Source organism: Athene cunicularia, assembly GCF_003259725.1.
Source record: "Athene cunicularia isolate RWA chromosome 1 unlocalized genomic scaffold, athCun1 chr1_part2, whole genome shotgun sequence".
Classification (NCBI taxonomy): Eukaryota; Metazoa; Chordata; class Aves; order Strigiformes; family Strigidae; genus Athene; species Athene cunicularia.
Genome location: NW_020799092.1, coordinates 74,527,162 through 74,550,260, shown reverse-complemented (window position 1 = coordinate 74,550,260; position 23,099 = coordinate 74,527,162).

Sequence of the window (23,099 nt, the reverse complement as noted above, 5' to 3'; positions counted from 1 at the left end):
CCCCCTTACATCTAAAATAGTTCTGCAAAGCCCTTACAGGAAAATGAAGTGTTACTTCATTGTGCTGATTTCCAGTTTTTTTTGTGCTATAAACCCCAACAGCATTTAGAAAGCTTTTCTTCAAGTCATGGATAATAACAATTTAAAGGACATGAGTTGAACTCTTTCCTGAAAATCCTACTGGAGATTTACAGCAGCACAACTAGAATTGCTGTCACAGAAGGGAAGCTAAATATTTTGCGGTCAAAAGACCAAGTTTTTTCTTGTCTTGTGTCCCTGTTTTCTCACTTCTAAAGGAAGAGGAGAACGATACTCTAGGGTGTTATTATCATTCCTCATACGTAGCAAATACTCTGTCATAAGCTGAATGGTATTTTGAGACAAAAGGCAAGATTCATCTGAACTACCTTAAAATATCCAGAAGTTAGGGAATGACTTTTTAAGGTGAAATTCAGATTGTTAAATTTAGATTTATGAAAACATCACCTGAATCTCAGTCCAAATCACATTTTAAATGTGTGTTTTAGATAAGAGGAAACCCAGCACAGGTGTATGGTCTAAACCATTTATATAAGCTCCCCATCAATAAATTACTGAGATGAGACACCTAGCTTTTATATGAGACACATCACTTTTACAGATGATATATGTCTCACCTCTAAAGGCAACATGAAGTTTTTCAAATAACACTTATGGCAATCATCTTGTAAAACTTACACACAATGAAAATTCCTTCAGAAGGTCCAAGTCTGATCCAAAGCCATTTACTACCAGTGGGAGATCTGTTGGTCAGTTGTGGGGAGGTAATTGCGTAAGAAGGAAACAACCTTTGCTGCCATAATCCTGCTCTCTAGAAAGCAGAGAAGTCACAAGGGAAGAAACAAGCAATGAGACATATTTTTTCTGTCTCTGAAATGGAGGAGTGTGTGTGTCATTACAGACTAGTATATTTTAACAACCAGAGCATACATTTTAGCTGGTTAAGCAGAAAAAACATTGCTGACGTACAGATAACTCTCCCTTCAGGCTGCCATGGACAGTTCATCAATCGATGGAAAAGACGTTTTCCCTCCCCAGCATATTTTAGTAACTGGGAGTGCAGTATGTATTACACAGGGGATAAGAGCACAACATCTGCATCATTAAGAGTTATTGAAGTTTCCAATACATCTAAGTCCTTCATAAGATTCTTTGAAAAAGGATGAATTTATACTTCAGTATGCAAGGTTGTTCATGTGTCTTTGCATATTTTATTCGTACAATTTGAGTGGCCTGTAACATCATAGAATTTTGAAAACTGCTTTCTTTGTTCAAAGTAAATATATTTTATATATTTGTCTAGTATGAAGCGTATAGTCAGGGGCAGTGCAGGGTTATAAGTAACAGAATTTAAACCAAAATTAAGTATTCAAAATCTGCACAAATAAATCCCACTTGTTTAAGTGTTGTGTGTATAACAATGTGCTACATCAGCCAAGAAACAGCCTGAATTGGTGATGATCTAGGCAAGTTTTCTTTGCCATATAATAACGCATATGAAGGCAGTGTATTTTCTTGGTATCATTTGCTCATTTCTATAAACGTTTGGTAATTGGATTCCAGTGGATATCACTGATATCACAATGCTTAGGAAGAAATCTCAGATAAGACATGACAACACTTCTCTGCAGCAGCAGCAGCTATATTTTTGCATTTGCTTCTCTCCATCGCCTTACAGAGAATGCTCTTGCCTGGTCACTCTATATTGTTAACACACAGCCTTGCCTCAGCTCCCAGACATCATTTTTGGAGCCCAGGAAAGCGCACCAGCCTATTATTCTTAGTGGAAATCATTAAAATTTGTTAATATTATTTGGAACTTATATTTCTGTCTAGGTTTTTTTTTTTATTACTATTATTATTGAATGTAAATGTAAATGCTAATGCAAATCATATACCTTATTGATATTACTACTATTAATACTAATCAAAATGAGTAATAGCAAGATTACAGTAATTGTAGGCTGGTCTCCTTTCTCAGGTAAGTCCAACAGTCTTCCGAATAATAAACTATTGTGCTATTTTCTTCCTGAGAACAGTTTGAAAGCATTTTGGGAATAGTTTTGTTAATCTTTTTCTTTCCCTTTTTTTTTTTTTTTTTTTTTTAAACCAAGTAGGTGCAATAAATAAATGAAATGATAGAAATCACACTTGCAGAACTGCCCGCTAGGTATATTAAGGACCACTAGGGAGCTAAGCATAAAAGCCATGCAGGAGTCATTTATGATTTTGAATAAAACCAGAAAAGAAACAAAGAAATTGAGAGGGAGGGAAGTAGCTATTTGCCTTCCCTCAGGAGGAGAATAACTATGGTTACCCATTATCTGCACTTTCAGAGGGAATTCCTGTTCAAAAAGGCTTGGAAAAACTGAGAGAAAGAAGACAGTCCTCATAAAATGAACACATTTCAGCTTATGGTGTGACAATCTAGAGTGAGAAAACAAACAATATATTTGAAATTGTCAACATAGGAGTGACAACATTCTGACAGTGAGAAAAAGCTGAAGCCCTAGGATTCTTATCTTTGGTCGTAAAGATTATAATGATGGCACACTTAGCAGAGTTTCTCCGTATTGGTTTATAACACCTTTTTCAGTTGTGGTATGAAAAAAAAAAAAAAAAAAGTGGTAGAAACTCCAGAATGTATACATTTCACAATCACATGTGCATGAAACATTCTTTTAAGCCTACCTAAATCTGAGTCATATGAACAGTCATGGTGGGTCAGATTGAAGGTCCATCTTCAATAGCTTGTTTTCAGTTGCAAACAGAAGTAGAAAGATAGTATAGGAATATATAAATACAAAGCAAGTATACACTGATAAATCTCTTGAATACTTATTTAATTGTTGACAATTTTCGGGTATAGAGACTTTTAATTCTTGACTGACAAGCATTAAAACATAAGCAGAAAGCAGAGTATATCTCCTAGATCAGGGAGAGGATGAAGGACAGACTGGTGAATCTCAGCCCTCTGGCTGTTAAAGAACACATCTATTTTAAGATCTATCATGCTAGTTCGATGATCAGAGACAAACATTTCCTCAACTAATATATTGGTTCATTATTAATATAAGCAAAGAGAGAAGGAGCAGGGGAATCAGTGACTAGACTACAAGGTTGCAGAAACTAGCTATAGACACAGTTTGGATATTGCAGACTATTCTTTAAACTAGAGGCAAGTAATAGACCTCAGTCATGTTCCCATATATTCCAGAGTGATGGAATTTTGAACTCATTCAGAAGTCCTATGGGATATGGAAATCATGTGAATACAGGAGCAGGGAGAATTGGAGGAATAGCTTGCTGATCACCAGATACTTGGCCTATATGAATATAGAAAAAATGGTGGAAGGGTGGAGGAGGTCATGAACCTACTCATTGTGGCATAAATTCTGAAAAATCAATTCATTTTACAACTAGAAAAGTTATACTGCAAATGAACACAAAGAAGAACTTCCTTCACATCAGGAGGAAGAAACTACAAAGTGGTTTTCCTAATGATTTGTTAAATTGTCCTTTGGTTTGGGACTCACTACACTAGAGATTACAGCAACGTAAGATACAGCTGTTGTCATTCACATCAGAGAAATGGTTAATATGCTTCCAACATGGGGAGCATAAACTATAGAGATAACACATAACAAAGCCCCCACACTACATTTCTCATCCTTTTCCTCTAGGAAGAAAGCCAGGGATTGTTCCTACGGAGAAGCTAGAAGAAACATTTCCAGCTTCATTCACCTCTTATTAAACAGTATATTTTGTCAGTAATAAAATTCAATAAATAACTATAGAGCAGCCAAGTAAAAGGGCAGATATGTGGTTTATAACTCAGGGTTTCTGATCTCTAACTTCTTTTCCTCACATTCAGATAATAAACTGTGTTTATATTTTTATTCTGGCTTGAAGATCATTCTGTTCTTCAGGTTTCTTTTCTCTTGTGCACCTTTCTCTCTCCTGACCCACACTGCAAAACTCTGCCTTTAAGAATTGGTCTTTCAGGAAGTAGCTATTATTCATGCAATCTCTTAAAGTCCAAGGAATTCCAGAAAACTCATGTAGCATTTTTCTTGGGAAGATGGGCCAAAGTTTGAGCACAGATCTATTACATCTGTCAGCCAAATTTATATCAGGTGATTAGCAAATGCCTTTAGAATATGTACATCATGATTAACTGTCTTACAGTATGGCCAAAGAACATGATAAACAACAGAATTTTCCACAGCCATTATTTACAACATCGCTAACACACATGCACTGTAAGGAACTGAAGGAAGAAATGCCTCAAACATTCATCAACACGAAAAACCTCAAGGACAAGTTGTGGCCTTTGTGAATAGCCTAAGGAATGTCACCCAAGGAAGTGGGAGTGTATTGAAGGATGCACCCCTCACTCCCTTGCAGTTGTAATGACAAACTCAGACAGACTCAAAGGGGGGAAATGTGGACTGAGTGAAACCAAATGTTTCTCATCAAGCACAAGGACCACTAACCACTGGCTCCATGGTGTAAGCCCAAAGAAGTGACAAAGCCTGATAAGAGGTGCACATTTCTGCCCCAGAAGCTGAATGATTGCTCAAGAAGCATGAAGTCAGCAAAAATCTGTGGGAAGAGAGGAAAAAACTAAAGTGAGCAGGGTGAATATGACCACAAACACAATTGGAAAAGGGGTGGTGCACCCCATTTCCACCCTCAATGCATGTGCAGAACCCATGCTTCACCTTTTCCCTCGTCTCTCATGGAAATGAGATAGTGGAATGCCTGTCCCTCCTCACCTAGTATGCTAATCAGCTGATAAAATGAAATTAAAAGGTGACAGAAAACTTTGCTGTGTGTGCACCCACCACCCAAGATTACTGGACCTGACACAATGCCGGATCCAGAGGTGGTGATCGGGATTTCTTTGACTCCCTCACCTTTCTTTTTCTTTTATTTCATTTCTTTTCTTTCTTACAGATTTATAAGAGACCACATTGCTTACTATCCTTTTCCAAGTTTAAATGGTTTTCTACCACAAGTAAAACATTTTAACCAGTTGTTTGTTGTTCCACCTTCATTTAACCTGAGGGGATTACAGAACCTTTACAACTCTCTGGGCTTCCAATCCAGGTCGTGACATGCACACACAGAGCAAGAAAACAACAACACCATGTTTATTAATAGTTATTTTTCTTTATTATTTTTTAAAATAAATTCTTCCTCAGAAGGTGGAATACCATTAGAATGCATTTCACAATCCAACAGGTTTATGGATGCAAGAGAGTAGTTACAATTTGTGGGGAAATATTAATGTGCTAATGTGCTGGATAATATTCAGCATGAATAAGATTATTCAGGCTTCTGGGAGATGAAAAGTTTGATAGGCTGTGAGATATTTATATACTGTGCTTGTTTTGGTGGCTGTGCCAGATTGTGACAAACTCATTTCAGAGCATCTCAGGACATAAAACAGTCTATAAATAAAGATTCAATTACACAGTACCTGAGCTGTGTATTGCCAATAAACTGTAGACTGACCAGTCTTAAAATAAAATACTTAAAATTAGAAAAAAACAAGAGCTGCATTTTAAAATTTTTCTTTCAATTTTATGTTTCAGGAGACACATAATGTAAAATAGTGGTCCAACCTCTTTGTTGCAACTTTGAAGAGAGATTCCAAGCAATGAACATCCAGATCTGCCTTGTAATATGTTTTAATGGTTCTGCTAATAAAAAGTGTTCTCTAATAAAAATTCAGATTTAGACTGGAATTTGTCTGAAGACCTGAATAGATAATATTATTGAAGAAGGCATGGCAGCTATATCTCATCAACACTTTTGACAAACTCCAGTTCTAGGGTTTAAATTTGGTTGAACAGTGATGTGGGCTTTGATACAAGTTTAATCCACAGTTCTGGATTTTTTCCAGAGATTGTGTTGTCTGATGTTTAGTTAAATGAATGAGCACATGTACAACAGCCAATGGCTGAAACAGCTCCTTCAGACGACTCTCTAGTTATCAATGAGGTTTTATTTTCTCATATTACTGACATATGAAGCAACTAAATCTAAAGTAACTAGGATTCATCTTCCTTTCCCCCCCCTTTTAAAAATTAAATTGAGTCTTGAGACAATGAACTTTTCTTTGTACAGTCTATGGAGAGAAAAAAAACAAAACAAACCACTATTTTTCCCCTATCAGTCTTAAATTTAATAGGACATGTAAAGACTTATGTAAAAATTGACCGATTTTTTCTCAAGACAGATAGATCTATAAGTAATGTTATGAAGAGAAAATCCACTGAAGGCATTCATGGTACCAGGTAATGTAAAAGAGCCCAAACAATGGCACAGTTCACTAAATGACTCTGAACAAAGCTTGCCTGTTTGTATTACAAATGGGAAGTTGTGAGGAAATGATTTCATTATAACATGGATAACTTTGGTTTTTGTTTATATTTTACAACTTGAATACATTAACCATACACACCATGTATCAATGTATTTAATTTCTTAAATTTCTTTATTGAATTAAGTAATAAGGACAAGGTGAATCAATATTTTTAAATATTTTTATGATTAAAATATTTTTTGTTTACTTTTGTTTAAAAGAAAACCAAGTATTTTTTTATTTAATTATCTGTGAAAGACTGGGGATTTTCAACAGCTGAATCTCTTCCTTGCTTCTAAAGGTATTTTAGCAGAATACGTCTGAAAAATTCCACTGAAGTGCTGGCTGAAAAAAAATAAAAGTTTTCCTATTCTTTGCTGCCAAAACCAAAGAAAGTAATTTTTACTTGCAAGTGTCATTCTGTGACACCAATAAACATTTAAACATTCAGTTTTCACTTCCAGTATTTGGAGTTTCACTCCAAACCACATGACTCATTTGAGACAGCTGCATATAGATGAACTTCTTCCTGGAGTTTGTTATTTCTTTCTTTTGGGTACCAGCTTGGGTCCTGCAGACCTCTAACTCCTAGATGCTTAGTTTGCAGGTAGAACATAGCAGGCCTAACCAAACTGTCCATGTAGCTACATAGCACCTGATCGCCATCCAAGTAAGTGTAAATAGAAGATAAAGGAACCATAAGTGATGAGAAATGAGGAAAACTCTGCCCTTACCAATGTAAGTCACAGTTTATTTCAGTATGTCTTAAGTCAAGCACAAGTCATGATCCAGCCTAACGGCACTTTCAGCATGTACAAAGGTAACCACACAACAGCTGGCAGGGACCTCTGGGGGTCATCTAGCCCCACCACCCTGCCCAGAGCAGGGTCAGGTAGAGCAAGCTGCTCAGCACCATGTCTTGTCAGGTTTTGAATATCTCCAAGGGTGGAGAATCCACAACAATTTCAAGTGTCAGATGAGGTAGCCTCTAAGACACCACTGCTAAGGGTGAGGCTTGAGTCAAGTGTGTTTGGTTTGTGAGTGGTGTAGTTTTGGTAGCAGAGGAGGCTACAGATGTGGGTCGTGTGAGAAGCTTCTCAGAGCTCCCCTAGCTCTATGTCAGACCCACCTCTGGCCAAGGTTGAGCCAGTTAACAATAGTGGCCATGCCTCTGTCAGAACATTTTTAAAAAGGGGAACCTGAGAGGAGAAGGGGTTGTGTGGGAAATACCTCTGCAAACACGGAGGTCAGTGGAAGAATGGAGGAGGGGGGGAGGTCTTCCAGAGCAGAGACTCCCCTGCAGTCTGTGGTGAGAGGGAAGACTGTCCCCCTGCAACCACGGAGGTCCATGGTGGAGCAGATGCCCACCTGCAGCCCATGGAGGGCCCCACACTGGAGCAGGTGGCTACACCTGAAGAAGGTCGGGACTCTGTGGAAAGCCTGCACTGGAGCAGTCTATTGCTGGGAGGACTGCTGGGAGGACTGCAGCCTGAGGGAGGGACCCACGCTAGGGCAGTTCGTGAAGAGCTGCAGCCCCTGGAAAGGACTCACATCGGGGGGAGTTCATGGAGGGCTGTCTGCTGTGGGAAGGACCCCACGCTGGAGCAAGGGAAGAGTGTGAGAAGTCCTCCCCCAGAGGAGGAAGGAGAGGGAGAAACAACAGGTGATGAACTGACCATAGATGCCATCCCCTGCCCCCAAGCCCTGCTGGGGGGTAAGAGGTAAAGTAACTGGGAGCAAAGCTGAGCCTGGGAAGAAATGAGGGGTGGGGGGGAAGGTATTTTTAAGATAATGTATTTTCTCACTGTCCTACTCTGTTTCATTGGTAAATTAAGTGTTGGTAATGTTGGCGTTCAAAACAAATTGGTGTTCTTTTTCTTCCCCGGTCAAGTCTGTCTTTTGCCCGTGAACATAATTGGTGAGTCATCCCTCCCTGTTCTTGCCTCGATCCCAGAGAGTTCTGGATTGTTTTCTCCTCCCCATCCCTGATGGGGAAGGAGTGAGTGAGTGGCTGTGTGGTGCTCAGTTGCCCCCTGGGTTTAAACTATGGCAGCATGTCCCAGTGGGTGTGAGCTCCATAGAGGCTGTCATGACTGGGTCTGACTGTGGGCTTTGACACAGGAGAGCAGTAGTCTCACCTAATTCAGTTACATCCCCAAACTACTTGACAGAGTGGATGTAAACCTCATGGGGAATAGTATCCTACAGCCAGGAAATTTTCTGTAGAAAAAGTGCTAGCAAACACAGCTACAGCTGTGTTGACATCTCTCTGTCTTCTTCCTTTCATCTCAAATGAGTTATGTGTATAAGAATAATAGTTCAAGTACTTAAACCAATATTTATAAAATATCTTGGGATTTTCCAAACCATCCATTATGTCCCTTTTGCCAAGCTGATCTTGCAAAAAAAAAGTTTCTTCAGTGATAAATAATTCAAAAACCACATTCCTCAGATTATCAATTTATCTTCATTCTCTCTGATAACTGTTCTGCTTCTGCTAAGTATAATATTGTGGATACCTCTGAGATTAAATCTGCTTCTTCATATTATCTGGTCCTGAATTTCCAAAGTCTGATTCTCCTGTGTAACCTCACTTAGGTGGACTACTCTTATCATCAAACATAAAAACAGTATTTGAAGGGGACTTCAGGTGTACAAAATGAGCAATTAGAAGCACTGCTGTGGGTAACCACGTCCTTGCATGTTGTTACTCCATTTTATTTTCTGTTAGATACATGGGTCAGCCATGTGATATACCAACATAATCGAATTCATTACCACCCTTGCCTGTCTATTGACATATGCAGATGTAAGACTCACATGGGTCTGAGGACTGACGAATACTGTTTCCAGGATTTTCTAACAAATCATTTCTATGAAAATTTAGAAGTGATTTGTATGAGCTATTTTTTGTCCCATTAACACTAAAACCAAACCCACTAAACTCCTCACAGTTAAAGCCACTAATGGTATTGGGGCTGCTCCTTCCATGGCATGTAAATGAGAAAATGAGAGGACATGCAAAGTAATGATTCATATGTGATCACAGGGAGTTTGAATATGGGAAGAATACAGATGGAAACTTCTGGAGTTTGATTCTGTACCACCAGGACATGCCCACAGTGAACCCTCAGGTAAGTGAGCAACATCCGAGGATGTATAGTCATAACGGCCTAATGCAGTCAGTTTAGAAAAGGAGAATCTGAGATCTAGAGTGTTGTCTCAAGTTGTCTTTCTGTCTGCCCTGGGTTCTAGTGGACTTTATGTCCTCCTTCTGAAGTGCCTTGTATAAAGTGGAAATCCATTAATTATTTCCTATGTAGTCTCATTGCACTAAAGGAATAATAATCCAGGACATTAGAAACCAGCCTCCAATTTACGTTAGACCACATACTGGCTATGCATAGATCAGAATGTCCCTTTTATTGTATAACATTATTTTCTAATATAATTTCTGTCTCCAAATAAATTAGACTTTGCTAGAAAATTCACTGAATAGCTCTTTCTGTCCTACTACACATTATTTGTAACTGGAAAGTCTTTCCTTTTCTTATCAATAGCTTTCTTCTGAATGCCTTTGTTCAAGGGTTATAAGGTTTAATGAGAGCTCATGCTTCAGGCACCCATTTACATCTTTCTTGAACACTACAGAATTTGGAGGCAGCCTTTCTGAGAGAATGCTTTGTGCTGCAGTGACTAAACCAATCTTTTTAATGAAAGAGAATTTCCTTTTCAGGTTATAAAACACTGCAGCATAGGGAAGATTACATCGGGTCTGAGCAGTTTAACAGTATAGTATGGGCTTGATAGAATGACAAGATAAGACAGGGCAGTAATCCAGTTTGGAATTAACTCAAGTCTATAGTATTCAGTCCCAGATAGCCTACTGGGGAAAAAACCCAAACCAAACCAACTAAGCAAACCAAAACAAACTGTAGGGAGAGACACTCAGAAGATCTCGTGATGTACAGAAAGAATAGGGAAGTAAAGATCTCATGAGATACGGGAAGAATAGGGATGTAAAGATCCTGATTTGGGAGCTGATGTAACAGTAGTGGGCGAGAAATGGTGACCAGGACAGTGGGAAACTACATTTGGGGGATTCATGACGGGTGTTGGAGGGGAAAAACCCGTGTATAAAGGAATCACCGTGACAACATTTAAAGTCCAAGACCAGGAAAAAGGGGCCTTAATTGCAATACTGAAGCCTATAGTGTTAGCAGATTTCCAGGGGGTTTTGCTGGACAGGGACTGCATGCAACAAATGAAAATTGGCATTACAAATTTAGGGTAGGGGCCACTGCTGAGCACATGCCGCCCTTAAAACTTACATCCTTAACCTCTTCACCGGTTTGGGTCAAGCAGTGGCCGCTGAACTCAGAAAAACTAAGTGCACTTCAACAATTAGTGGAAAGAGAAGTACAGGCGGGTCATTTGGAACCTTCTATAAGCCCTTGGAATACCCCTGTGTTTGTTATCCAAAAGAAAGCTAAGACCAAATGGCGCTTACTCCATGACCTCAGGGATGTAAATCAACAGATGCAGGCAATGGGTGCCCTGCAACCTGGATTGCCCTGGGATTCTGCCATAACAAAATATTGGTCCATTGTAATTATTGATATCAAAGATTTTTTTTTCAGCATTCCTTTACATCCCACCGACAAACAGAGATTTGTTTTTACTGTGCCATCTGTGAACCTCGCTCAACCAGCTCAGCGCTGGCAATGGACTGTACTGCCTCAGGGTATGAAAAACTCACCTGTCATTTGTCAGCTGTACATGGCCAAAGCCATCGCACCTTTGAGACAAGGTAAGCCTGACCATCATGTGATACATTATATGGATGGCATATTATTGGCAGCACCTACAGAACAGCAAGTAGAACATGTGTTCCAGTGTGCCAAAGTCTTATTGCAACAACATAATTTGAGCATTGCTGAGGCAAAGATACAGCGACATACACGGCTACAATATCTTGGCATGGCTTTAACTGGGAATGACATAAGTCCACAACCAAAAGCTCTTTCTCCAAACATTGACACTCTTCATGACACTCAAAAATTAGTAGGAGCTTTATAGTGGCTTCGCACCTTTATCTGTATTCCCTTGGGACTTATGCAACCCTTTTATGAATTACTAAAAGAAAAACAGTTGTGGGAGCCAAAGAAACTCACAAAGGAGTGTCAGGACAATTTAACGCTTGTACAAGCTATTTTACAACAACAGAGTCCTTTACTGTGCTGGGATCCAAAACAGCCAATCATAGCAGGATGCTTTATTTCTGAACATGGCACAATAGGCATCCTGTTTCAAGGCACAGATGGCAAACCCGTGCCTTTAGACTGGGCTTATCAAAATACCAACAAGGCTGCCTTGGTTACCATAGTCACTGTTGTAGTGGACCTCATAGGACGCCTACGCAACATGACCCTTCGACACTTTGGAAAGGAACCTGACACAAATCTCATCCCCTGGAAGCAGCAAGTGTGGGATGACATAGTTACACATTTGGAAGACTTACAATGTGCCATCTTTGACTTTCCAGGCTCCATGACAACTGGAAAGGGTCTACAATAGGTTACACCTGAAGACACTTCAGCTACAACTTACACTACCTATAGTCATGCGCCCTCTTAACGGCACAACATACTTTACAGATGCCTCATCACAATCACAAACAGCTGCAGTCGTATGGAAAGCTGAAGGATGTTGGCAAAAGAGGTTATGGACTCAGACTAATAAATCAGTACAATGGTTGGAAGCCAAAGCGGTCCAGATGGCACTCCAGCAAGAGACAGAGAATCCAATTAATATTGTTACAGACTCTCTATATGTTTAGAAACTTGTACACAAAATGGTAACAGTAGGATTTGTGCAGACAGAAGAGTCGACTTTGCTTTACGACGCTCTACAACAACGCGTAGGACAGGCCTTTCCTACACATGTGAACAGTCACCAGTCCTTACCTGGTCCGACTGTAGAAGGCAATCATAAGGCTGACCAGGCAGCACGGGGTGTATGGTCACTAGATACTGCAAAGCATTTACATGCCTTTCTACACCTCGGAGCAAAAGCCTTAGCGAAAACATGTCATATTTCTCTGTCACAAGCAAAAAACATAGTGGAACTTTGTCCCTACTGTCAAAAAAGGCCCACTGTGGGAAGCAGGTGTCAATCCAAGGGGTCTCTCCCCCAGTCAGATATGGCAAACTGATATAACAGAATGGGACCTACTAAAACCAAATAAATACCTCATAGTAACCATAGACACCTTTAGTTCTACAATATTAGCCACAATGGCTCGCAAACAGCCAGACACATTATTGTTCTTTGGGAGGGCGTCATCGCCTTATTAGGGAAGCCACAAGAGATCAAAACAGATAATGGCCCTTGTTTCATCGCTAGACATACAAAAGAATGGTGTGCATTAAGTTAGTACATGGCCTTCCTTACAACAGTCAAGGGCAAGCAATAGTGGAACATGCGCATCGCACCCTAAAAGCCAAACTATATCAGCTTGGGGAGAGGGAAGGTCATAAGGGGACAATACCCATAGACCGGCAACAGACTTTATTATCCCATGCCCTTTATGCTTTAAATCATTTTGTTAGAGGTGACGAGTCCACACCTCCCTTGTGGAAACACTTTATGCCAACCCAGGCGACAAAAAAATTATCCTTTGATTCAGGTCAAGGAACTGGGAGCAATAGCATGGGAATCGGGCTGGTCGCTGAGCGTGTCTGGGTGTGGGTACGCAGCAGTGGAAAAAGATGGTTTAATTAAATGGATACCTGCACAATGTATAAAACCTGAAATAACCATTTCTTGTTAAAGTTTTTGCAGATTTTCTGTGGCTTTTGGCTACTTGGATCTTCTGCTAGACAAACCATCTCGCCTAGACCCAGTTTATGGCAAGCACTACAGAGAAGCATGCAGCAGCTGTGGTTAATACAGAACAAGAACGAAAAAAAAAAACAAACCCACAAACAAACAAACAAACAAACCCCTTAATATGAAGAAATAGAATAACAAGCACTTCAATTATTACAAATATAGCTATATAGCATGGGGAGGGGGAAGTGTAGGGAGAGGCGCTCGGAAGATCTCGTGGTGTACAGAAAGAATAGGGAAGTAAAGATCTTGCGTTGTACAGGAAGGCATATATAAAGCAATTGCGCAGGTAATAAATTGAACAAGAAACAACCACCATATTGGTGTCTGTGCTTTTGTTCCCGCAAAGGTCATAATCTCCTGTATGGATTAGGTGTGATCTGAGCGCCACACCTCTGTGGATTGGCAGATAGAAAAAGACAGCTAATACCCCTACCTCAACACCAAACCAAAACCCCACCCCCAAACAAAACCCCAAACCAAACAGTAATGTACTGGTTTCCTTACAACATCTAAAGAATGTCCTTAAAGTGGCTCATTGACATGCAAAACTTCTCTTCAGCCTAGCGTCTGTCAGTTTTTGTTAGATTTTGCAATCCTTATACTGTGGCATAAAGCACATTAAATACCCCGATTTTAGGGGACTCATTTAAATGTGCAGAGGTGATAATGAAGCACAGCCAAGTTCCTTGAAGACCTTAGGACTCACTTTTGTTTTACAGAGAGAACCAGACTTCAGAAATCTAGTGCAACCTGGTAGGGAAAAACAGTAAGAGGCAAGCGGTAAGTGGACTGGGGATCTGTTATTCATCTTTTAGCAAACATTAACCCAGAATGTCATCATGGGGAAGGCCTTATTAACTAAACATCAGTTGAATATCTGTGGAGTTATTTGCACTGGAGAAGAAAAAATCCAATTGCTGACAACAGGATGAGAAAAGTCAACTACTGCTGCGCTAATATCTGTTGAGTCCTTTGCTTCATCAAGAAGATACATTTTTCAATGAAGGATGGTAGAAAATGATATCAAGATAATAAAGTTTGCCAGGCTAGACACTGAGATGTGATTGTCATTGTTAAAGTGCAGAACTACTACACAGTGGAACAGCACAAATGAAGAAGGACTAATCATATGTTGATATTGTTTCTGATAGAAGGAGTTGATCTGAATCCCTGGAAAAAGCAGGAAGAGATATAAAGACAAACAAAACAGTTCTATGGTTTGAGATCCGTTGATTCTCACCTTCATGCAAAAATCCTTGAGCGCAGTTGTGATATGGAGAGTGGTGACAGATGGCTGGAGTATCACAACGCATGGCTTTTTGGGTGAATGTAGTTATCACTTTAAACAGAAAGAGAAACTTATAATTGTAACATTTAATTGTTAACATGTTCCTGTGCCAATTATCACTCTCCCTGGCAATGCTTGGGCGTATTTCAGTGAAATTCACATGTCAGAGCCTTTGTCAGCAGAGACAAGATTGCACCAAGTCTGCTTCCCTTCACTGTATGCTATTCTTTCAAATATCTTAGCAAGATTTGCATCACCCCCAGCATATACAAAACATGCCTGCAGTTTCCAGTCCCTGAAGCTACAACACTGTCCACACATTATTTCAGACTCTGAATCTTTAATCTGAAAAATCATACATCAAATATTAATTGTGTCTTAGGACCATGGGAATGTGATGGGAGGTCTAGAGGAGACTCACAGTGAAGTTTTATGGAAAAAACTGACTGGTTCCCCTTTGCCTAAACTGGAGAAGGACTTATGCTCTGTTTGACTTTTCATAAATAGTATGGCCTTAGATGATGACTGGTACTGTCACTATATTGTTCCGATGTAGCTGATTGTATTATACTTAGGAATTTTAGTGTTGTAAAAGTTTGGCTAGGAAAGGACGTTGTGGAGAACTGTATTTTTAGAGGTTTTCCATGATATGCAGAGGTTCATTCTATGCAGGGCTGTTCTCTTAAAATTCGGATCTGAAAAAACCTCAGTTCTCTATCACAAACTTTTGCTCAGAGAAGTTTATAAACAACAGTTTTAACTCAGGTATTCATTCATGATGTTGATAGAAACACCAAGGTCAGAATTCAGTGGAAAAAAACCTCAACAAAGATCATTCAGACAAAATCTCTACTGCAGTTACCTGAATGATGTTAGGTTCAAGCATGACAGAGTGATTTCATTCCCTCAACACCCGATATGGTGAAAAAACAGCTCTATAAATAACAGTAGCATGAAGGTCAACATTTATATCCAATGTTCATTCACATTTACATCTATGAAATAAAGAATTTATTGAAAGATCAGATGGATATATATTCCTTCTATCTGACCTATTCCTATTATTTCTGCTCCACAGAACAAAATATAAAACTCTATGACACCTGCTCTTGGTAAGACAGCTGGAAAGCCAAAGGTCAGGGACCTAATGAAGATACCATCTTTGCCATCATAATTGATTGAGAAAATTGTTTTGAACATGATCTCTTGCAAAATCCATCACAGAAGTACATCTGTCCAATAAACATACCAGGTTTTGTTGAATGGAAAGTCCTAAAGATAGTTTTTTTTCTCCTCTTTCCTCAAGTCTTTGAAGGCTTCACCATGCAGAACAGAATTGTGTCAAAATGGCTTTTTTGGATTTATAACTTCGGGGTTTTATTCCTTCCTTCCCTTCTCCCAGCCTCCATCTTTCTCTGTTATTAGAAACAAATGAATCCAGGGACCTCAAAATCACTTTCAATGCCAACTACATTACCAAAAATAATACATCTCCGTGAAATGTTCTGGCATCAGCAAAGCAGCTCATCTCAGTTCAAGAAGTTTCATCAAAATATTCTATTCACTTCAAAATAGCGTTTTGAATTGAATGCCAAACATACAAGTTTTACCAATGTCTTGCATGAAAACAGCATGAGGGGAAGGATGTCACACAGTGTTTCTTCCCCTTTTCCCCATGGTAACTGCAAGATCTTCACAGTTTAGGAAGAAACAACAGTTTTAGTAGTCCAAGTACCTTTTGCCAGCTCACTCACAGTGTCATTTCGGGTGACTTCTCTTCCATAGTGTAATTGCAAAAAGCCTCTATACACAGACTTTTTTTAGTTTTTCACTATCCTGAAAATAACAAGACTGTCAGACAATTGACCCCTCACAGGTGAACCCAGATAGAAGGTTAAACAGCAATTTCCTGTTTTCTGACATATACTGTTTATCAAATCTGGGATCTACAACTGGCATTTCAGCTGCCAACCTGATAGCTCTTTTCAAGATGATCTTGTGAAATATAATGGAAAAATCCTTTTGGATGATGCAAGGTGGATCTAGCATGATTTACTCTCATTGCCTCAAGCTAATTGACAGTGCAGAAAATAAAATCTATTTTTCTGTCATTCTGCTGTCTCTCTTGAAAAGCTAAATTAGAGCATATTAGATGGAGGCTGTCTGACACTCCTGACAGCACAGTTTGCAGCACATTCCAGTCAGTCTCTTAATAATGCCATCAGAAAACTCATGCCACCTAAGCTCTACCCACAGGAGGACCTAATAGACAATTTTCTTCTTCAGCAGCTAAATCAACATGAGACTTTCTAGCCATTACAACCACAAGCAAACAAAAGCCTAACATGCTGAGGGAGCTTTATCAAAGCTGCCTTAGCTTAAGTCCATTTTATTGATCATAACATTCAAAGCAGCCCCACCTGACCAGATGGATTACGAACACTGCTTTTCACATGACAACAGGTAAATCAAATGAAAAAGAAAAGTCTGTTGAAAGAAGTTCTGGTGATCCTTCATTATAGACTCTGTGTTATTCAATCTGTGAGCACTTCCTTAGATAAGATGCATTAGCTTGCTAAAAGTCCCTGAGCAATTTCAGCTATGCTTTTTCTATTAGTTTTCTATAACTGTTTTCAACTTGAAACTAGTGCTGGTTTGAGTCGTGAGTAAGAAGCACGCAAAAAGAAAGCCCTAAAAATGACATGTAAGTTATTTGTTAATAACCCTGTATTTTGGATCATGCTTCAACAGATCTGTGAAGCAAACACACTTAGAAACATAAGCAGAGATGTGAGATCATTAAGGTGTACTTGGCCACGTTCCAGAGATTACCTGAGTGGTTAGTTTTTAACTCCATTCAGTGTGGAGAAGAATCATGAGGTGTATTTTCTACTGTTTTATACAAATATCCGCATTCTTTGTCTACTAATTAAGTAGTCAAGATCACTTGAAATTCCTTTTGTACTACATCTGAGCCTATGCCCTCAGGAGCCCTCTGAAGTATATTTTATTTAACATTTATGCAAAAGAATTAAAATGAAGGTGCTAATGGAAAGCCTTAGTTGTTCTTCTCGGTGGTATGTCAGGAGAGGGGTCCTTGCTCTGGAGTGATGTGCAGAGTCCAACAATGAGGACAAAGACAGTGATACCTCTCCAAGTTCTTCTGAAAAAGCAGTGGTGATCAAAATAAGATGCCATCTACAACACAGAGTTTGAAATGCACCTGTCTGTCCATTCTTTCAGCTTGAGTTACTTTGCTGGTTGTTTCTGTACCGAAGGGCTCAAGCTTTTCCTTCCTTTCACAGATCACTAGACTTTCTGAGCTTGGAAACTACCACTTTTCCTGCCTGTACCCTTCCTGTTTTGGGAAAATGAAAGTTCCTCTTCTCCATGACAGTGAAATGAAGAATTCATTTCCTATTTTAACCTACCCTGACTGTTGCATGGTAGAGACAGAAAATATCCTTTTCACAAGGTCAAAGAGAGACACCTTCCTGAAACTGGGCTGAGAACTACGCCTCTCTAGGACAACTATCTGTTTGCCCTGGATCCTGCCACAAACACTTTATAATAAAACCTTCTACTCCCCCTCATTTGAATGAGATGTGGGACTGGAAATAAGTCCTAGGACAAGTGATGACCAACTAGGTAGGGAAAGATGGGAAGCTGAGTCCAATTTTGTAGGCAAATACTTAACCCCACTGAGATTGCCTGACCAAACCTGCAGCACCACATTGGCTTCTTCTGTATGGCCACAACACTGAACGACCCTGAACACTGAACAAAGATGCAAGAGCTGAGACCAATAAAAAAACCCTGCTTGAGGGCCAGTGTCAATGAACATTGGTAAGGTTAAGGAGAAGGAAATCTCAGTCCAAGAAGGGTGAGAGAACCTTCCTAAGGACACATACCTCTGTGGCTTTTTTTTTTTTTTTTTTTTTTTTTTTTTTTGTGATAGTCTCAGTATTACATGAGACTCCCAGTGTGCAGTCTGTGGTAGAACAATTAACGTGGCTTCTACCAAAGTGGCAGTGATTGACGGGTGATGGATTGATTGGTGACAGCTGTTATGAAAAAGTACCTTGATGTATTTTATCTGAAATACGCATTATAGCTGAAGCTGCTCTGCCACTGTCTGAACAGCTCAGCTCATTATTTTCCTGTCTTAAAGAAAAGTGAACACAGTCCACATTTCCATTCCTGTTTTCGTCTATTGACTGTTCTCAGTACAGGATATGCCAAGGAGGGATTCCCTCCATTTTAAGCAGAATATGGCTGGACTGTTAAGACAAATGTGAGAAATTTACTTTGGAAATGTCAGAGTCTAGTTAATGGATACTTGAAGACAGACGTGGCTCTAGTTAAGATTAGGAGAGACATGAGATTTCTGCAAGGTATGATGAGGGTGGGTAAGAACAAGCTCTCCCCAGTGTGAGGCAGAAGAACATCATACCAGCTACCCTACTGTAAGGGGAGGCAGGGGGGGCTTGTGAGAGCCAAGGTTTGAATGAATCCTCATCTGTCTCTGCTGCGCTGTGTTACATTCAGCCGGGCACTTAGCTGTCTGTTTCTTGTACTCTGTAAAGTAATGGAAGGGTGTTTGCAGAAAGGGAAGAAGGAGAACAAAAGGATGAGAGGAGCTGCCACAATTTTCTGCAGAGACCTGGGCTGCCATCAGCCCAGTAGAAAATGGACCATCCTGATTTTAAAGATTTATGTGTAAACTCCCCTACCTTGTTTCCTTTTGTCTTCATCCCTCATCTGGCAGTGGTGGGAATCACTCCCTCGCACCACTGCCTTTGGGCTGCGCTAACCTTAGCAAGTGCTGCTGCTGGGGAGTGAGGCCACCAGCTGAACCATGTTCTTCCTGGTCAGATGGAAAATTAAATCATGCCTCTCTCCTTCTCACAACTTTGCTGTAGGTAACTCTCTAAAGAAAGTCTTTCATGACCTTGTGCACCTCCTCTGACAGGCCCCCAATATACCAGACAGAAGAGAAAAAAAAATGTTTCCCTGCTGAGGTTATTGCATGTCCCTATTTCCAAACATAGCATCTGTAGTGCAACATCGTCTTTGGGTCATAAAGGTTTTGTGGAGAGTGTTTCAGTGATAGACATGTTGTCCAGAGCATGCCTGTTACACTGTCATTTTGGTGAGAAATCTGAAGAGAATATAGTAATAGCTAAGGCAGTGGTGCCTGTTGGATAAGAACACGGTTATATTGCAGGTGGGGCTGAGTATGGGTGTTTGCCTCAGTTTCCCTGTCTGTAAACTTAATATTTACCTGCTTCCTAAAGAACTTATGGTATGATATAAAAGCTGAGCAGTATCTTGATATTTTTATTATCTCTTTGTAGGCTTTATATATGTGTTCTTTTGTGAAATACAGAAAACTGTGACTGGTCTGCTTAGAATTGCTGGAAGGATAAACTTTATTTCTTTCCCTTCACTGTAGTCTTAAAATCAATAACTGGGGGGAAAAAAAAATAAAAAAATTAGGTTTAGGTTTCTTTTGTTTACTTTACAACAATCTTTTTAAAAGCAGAATTTAGCTTTGTGACACACTGATGTGCAGTCACCAGAAACCTATACACTTACATCTCGTTGCACGTAATACTAATTGGGAAATCCATCACCTTTTCCTCTTCAGCAGTCGTTGAAAAGGTGTTTGCTGACACTGCTGGCAGGGGTGACTGATCCCTTATGGAAGCCAGGTGCTGGCAGCCCTCTCACAGAGCACAGGTGGTGCACTGTGCACCTTAGGATGTGGCAGCTGGTTGTAGGAGCCTTACTGTTAAGAGAGGAAGGAGGTGACCTCAGTCCCTGCCTAGTAGAATGGGCTGTACACTGTGCCTGTGATTGGAACTCTAGCATGGGGTCCTTTGTCAGAAGAGTTTGTTATGTGCTGAAAGTGGCCAGGATGAGAAGATGCAGGAGAGGGATTTGTACAAGCTCCCACCAATTTTATGCTGCAGTTTTTCACCCAAGACAATTGGTATTGTGTCCCTGCTTGAAAGTAAGACATTGTGAAGAATTGATAATACAGGTAAATGTTCAGCTTGTGCGGATTTCTCTTGCATTCTTGTATTTTCTGGGAAGCTGAGTGATAACCATCCAAATCCAACACATAACCCAAACCTTAAAAGGAGCAGAAAGAAGGCTCCACTCAATTTACTTGTTCCAATTCTCTCTATAGAGAGTAAGAGAAGGGTACTGCACACAGTTACTCAAATGTGCTCAGTCTTGACCCAATATTAATGGAGGAAGGAGTGCAGTATAGAAATAAATTAGAAGCAGCGCATTTATTTTTTTTTAACAGCTATTTACACATGCAGAGAGTATCAAAATCACTTCAAAAGAGACTCTTTCTTAAACGATAAAGGATAATTGTATTTAAATTTATTATGTGAACAAAACCACATTACTGATAATAGCTTCTGTGTAGTATCAAACACCTGTATTCAGTTTGCATGTCTGTAGAGTGTGTGGTTGGGGTACAAGAGGATTAAGCACCTTACCGTCAAAGAACATAGTGCTTGATCATCAGTGCTGAGGAACTGGCTTAAGAGTTTTACGCTGTCTTTTCCTTTTCTCACATTCCCATTATCTTTTCTATGCTCAAAACATTCACAATATAGAGAACAGAAATCCTCCCCTTTTTTTTTTTTTTTTTTTTTTTTACTCCAAATCTTCCATCCTCTATTCTCTTCTGGTGTTGTTTTGTGAAATGGTTGGGGTGGGAGGAAGACTTACCCAGGTGGTTACACAGACTGCCATCATCAGTGAATTTGCAATATGGTCTTTTGACTGGGCAGACATTTCCAGTCTCTCAGTGTCTTATAGTTTGTAGATGTCTTGGAGCAAAGTCCTTTGAGTCATGGGGTCAACTAATGCATACTTACTTCTTGGCATTAAATTTACTTAGAAATGGAGAATGTAATTTTTTGATATGTAGTTATACAGACAACAGTTATGTTTGTCTGCATTATGGGACCAAGATATCTCTATACTGCTACACCTATGAACCTACTCTTCTTTTTTATGGTCTATGGGGAATAAGAAAAATAGGGTAATGAAGTATATTTGTGATAGGCTGGCACTGGATGCCCAGGGACAGCTTGGTGTGGAGAATACTGATACAATAAAAGAGGAGCTTGAGTTTCTTCCAAGATCTTTCAGAATAAATAAAATAATCCCAATGAGATGATCTGTCTAGAATTTATGAAAAACAACAGAGAAAGGACTATTAAAAAGTAAAGAATCAGGTCAGGTCTGAAAGCAAGTGGATAATGAGGAAGGAGAAAACAATGTCTACCAAGTACCGAATCCATCCTTTCTGTCAGAAGGCTCCTCCAAACGCTGGCCCTGCACTGAGCCCTGTGCCACAGAATTTCTCTGTGCCACAGAATTTCTCTCTGCCACAGAAACCAGCAGGACCTCCTGCAGGAGGAGGGCTCTCCTGGGCACAGCCCTGGCAGCAAATCGAAATGGAGAGGACTTTGAGAAAAATTCAGCCATCTACAAGCAAAGACATTGACCGATTAAAGTCTACTGCCTGTGAGTAATACTCTTCCCTGTGAGTGCTAAATTATTGCATGGCTTGGAACTGCATAGTATACAACAACAATAGAATAGTTTATGATTTACAATGGATACTACAACTATACATAGTTTATAGCACAGTCTGTAAGTACACACACACATACATATATGTGTTATAATATGAATATTTTGGTTACTGTATGTACACGAGTACTATGTGTACATATAGTATTTCATTAATTGTCATACTAACATTGGGTCTTTATTATGGGTAGAAAATAAATTATTAATGATTAGTTTTAGATGACATCTCATTTATTTTTAAAAACTAAAAAAATACTTTACTATTCTGTTGGGATTTTTTGTTTTTGTTTTTGTTTTTTTTTTATTCATTTACAGGTGCTCAGAAGGACGTGTAATATAATGTTGCTTTGAAAGTAATCAAAGATCTTCCAGGAAAAGATATGGTTCATAGACTGTGCAACCTGACTGTCTTAACCTCTCCTCTTCTGCTGCTTTCCTTTTGACAGGTTTCTATCCCTATGTGAAGATTTCAAAACTGATTCTGCTCTCAGATTACCACACACACAAGGTATGCCATGTCTGTGGCTCATATAGTGTTCTCTCTTTAACCCTGCTTTTCATTGGCACAGGTGAGCCACACAGGTGAGCCAAAGCCTCATATCTCTGTAGAAGGATGCATAAGATGGATGCTACAGTATGTATTTATTTCCCATGAGCAAATGGCTATAGACAAAGTATTAGTGGCTTGCTGATACAATTTCTTAGAGGAAAGAGATAGTAAGCAGCAAGAACATTTGTTCACTCCCTCTGCCTTTCTAACGAGAGACACATCTGAGCAGGAAGTGGATGCCTGGGATTAAATCCAGTGTATCTCAATAAAAATGTTAAAGGGAGGGGAAGGGGAGGGAAGGGAAGGGAAGGGAAGGGAAGGGAAGGGAA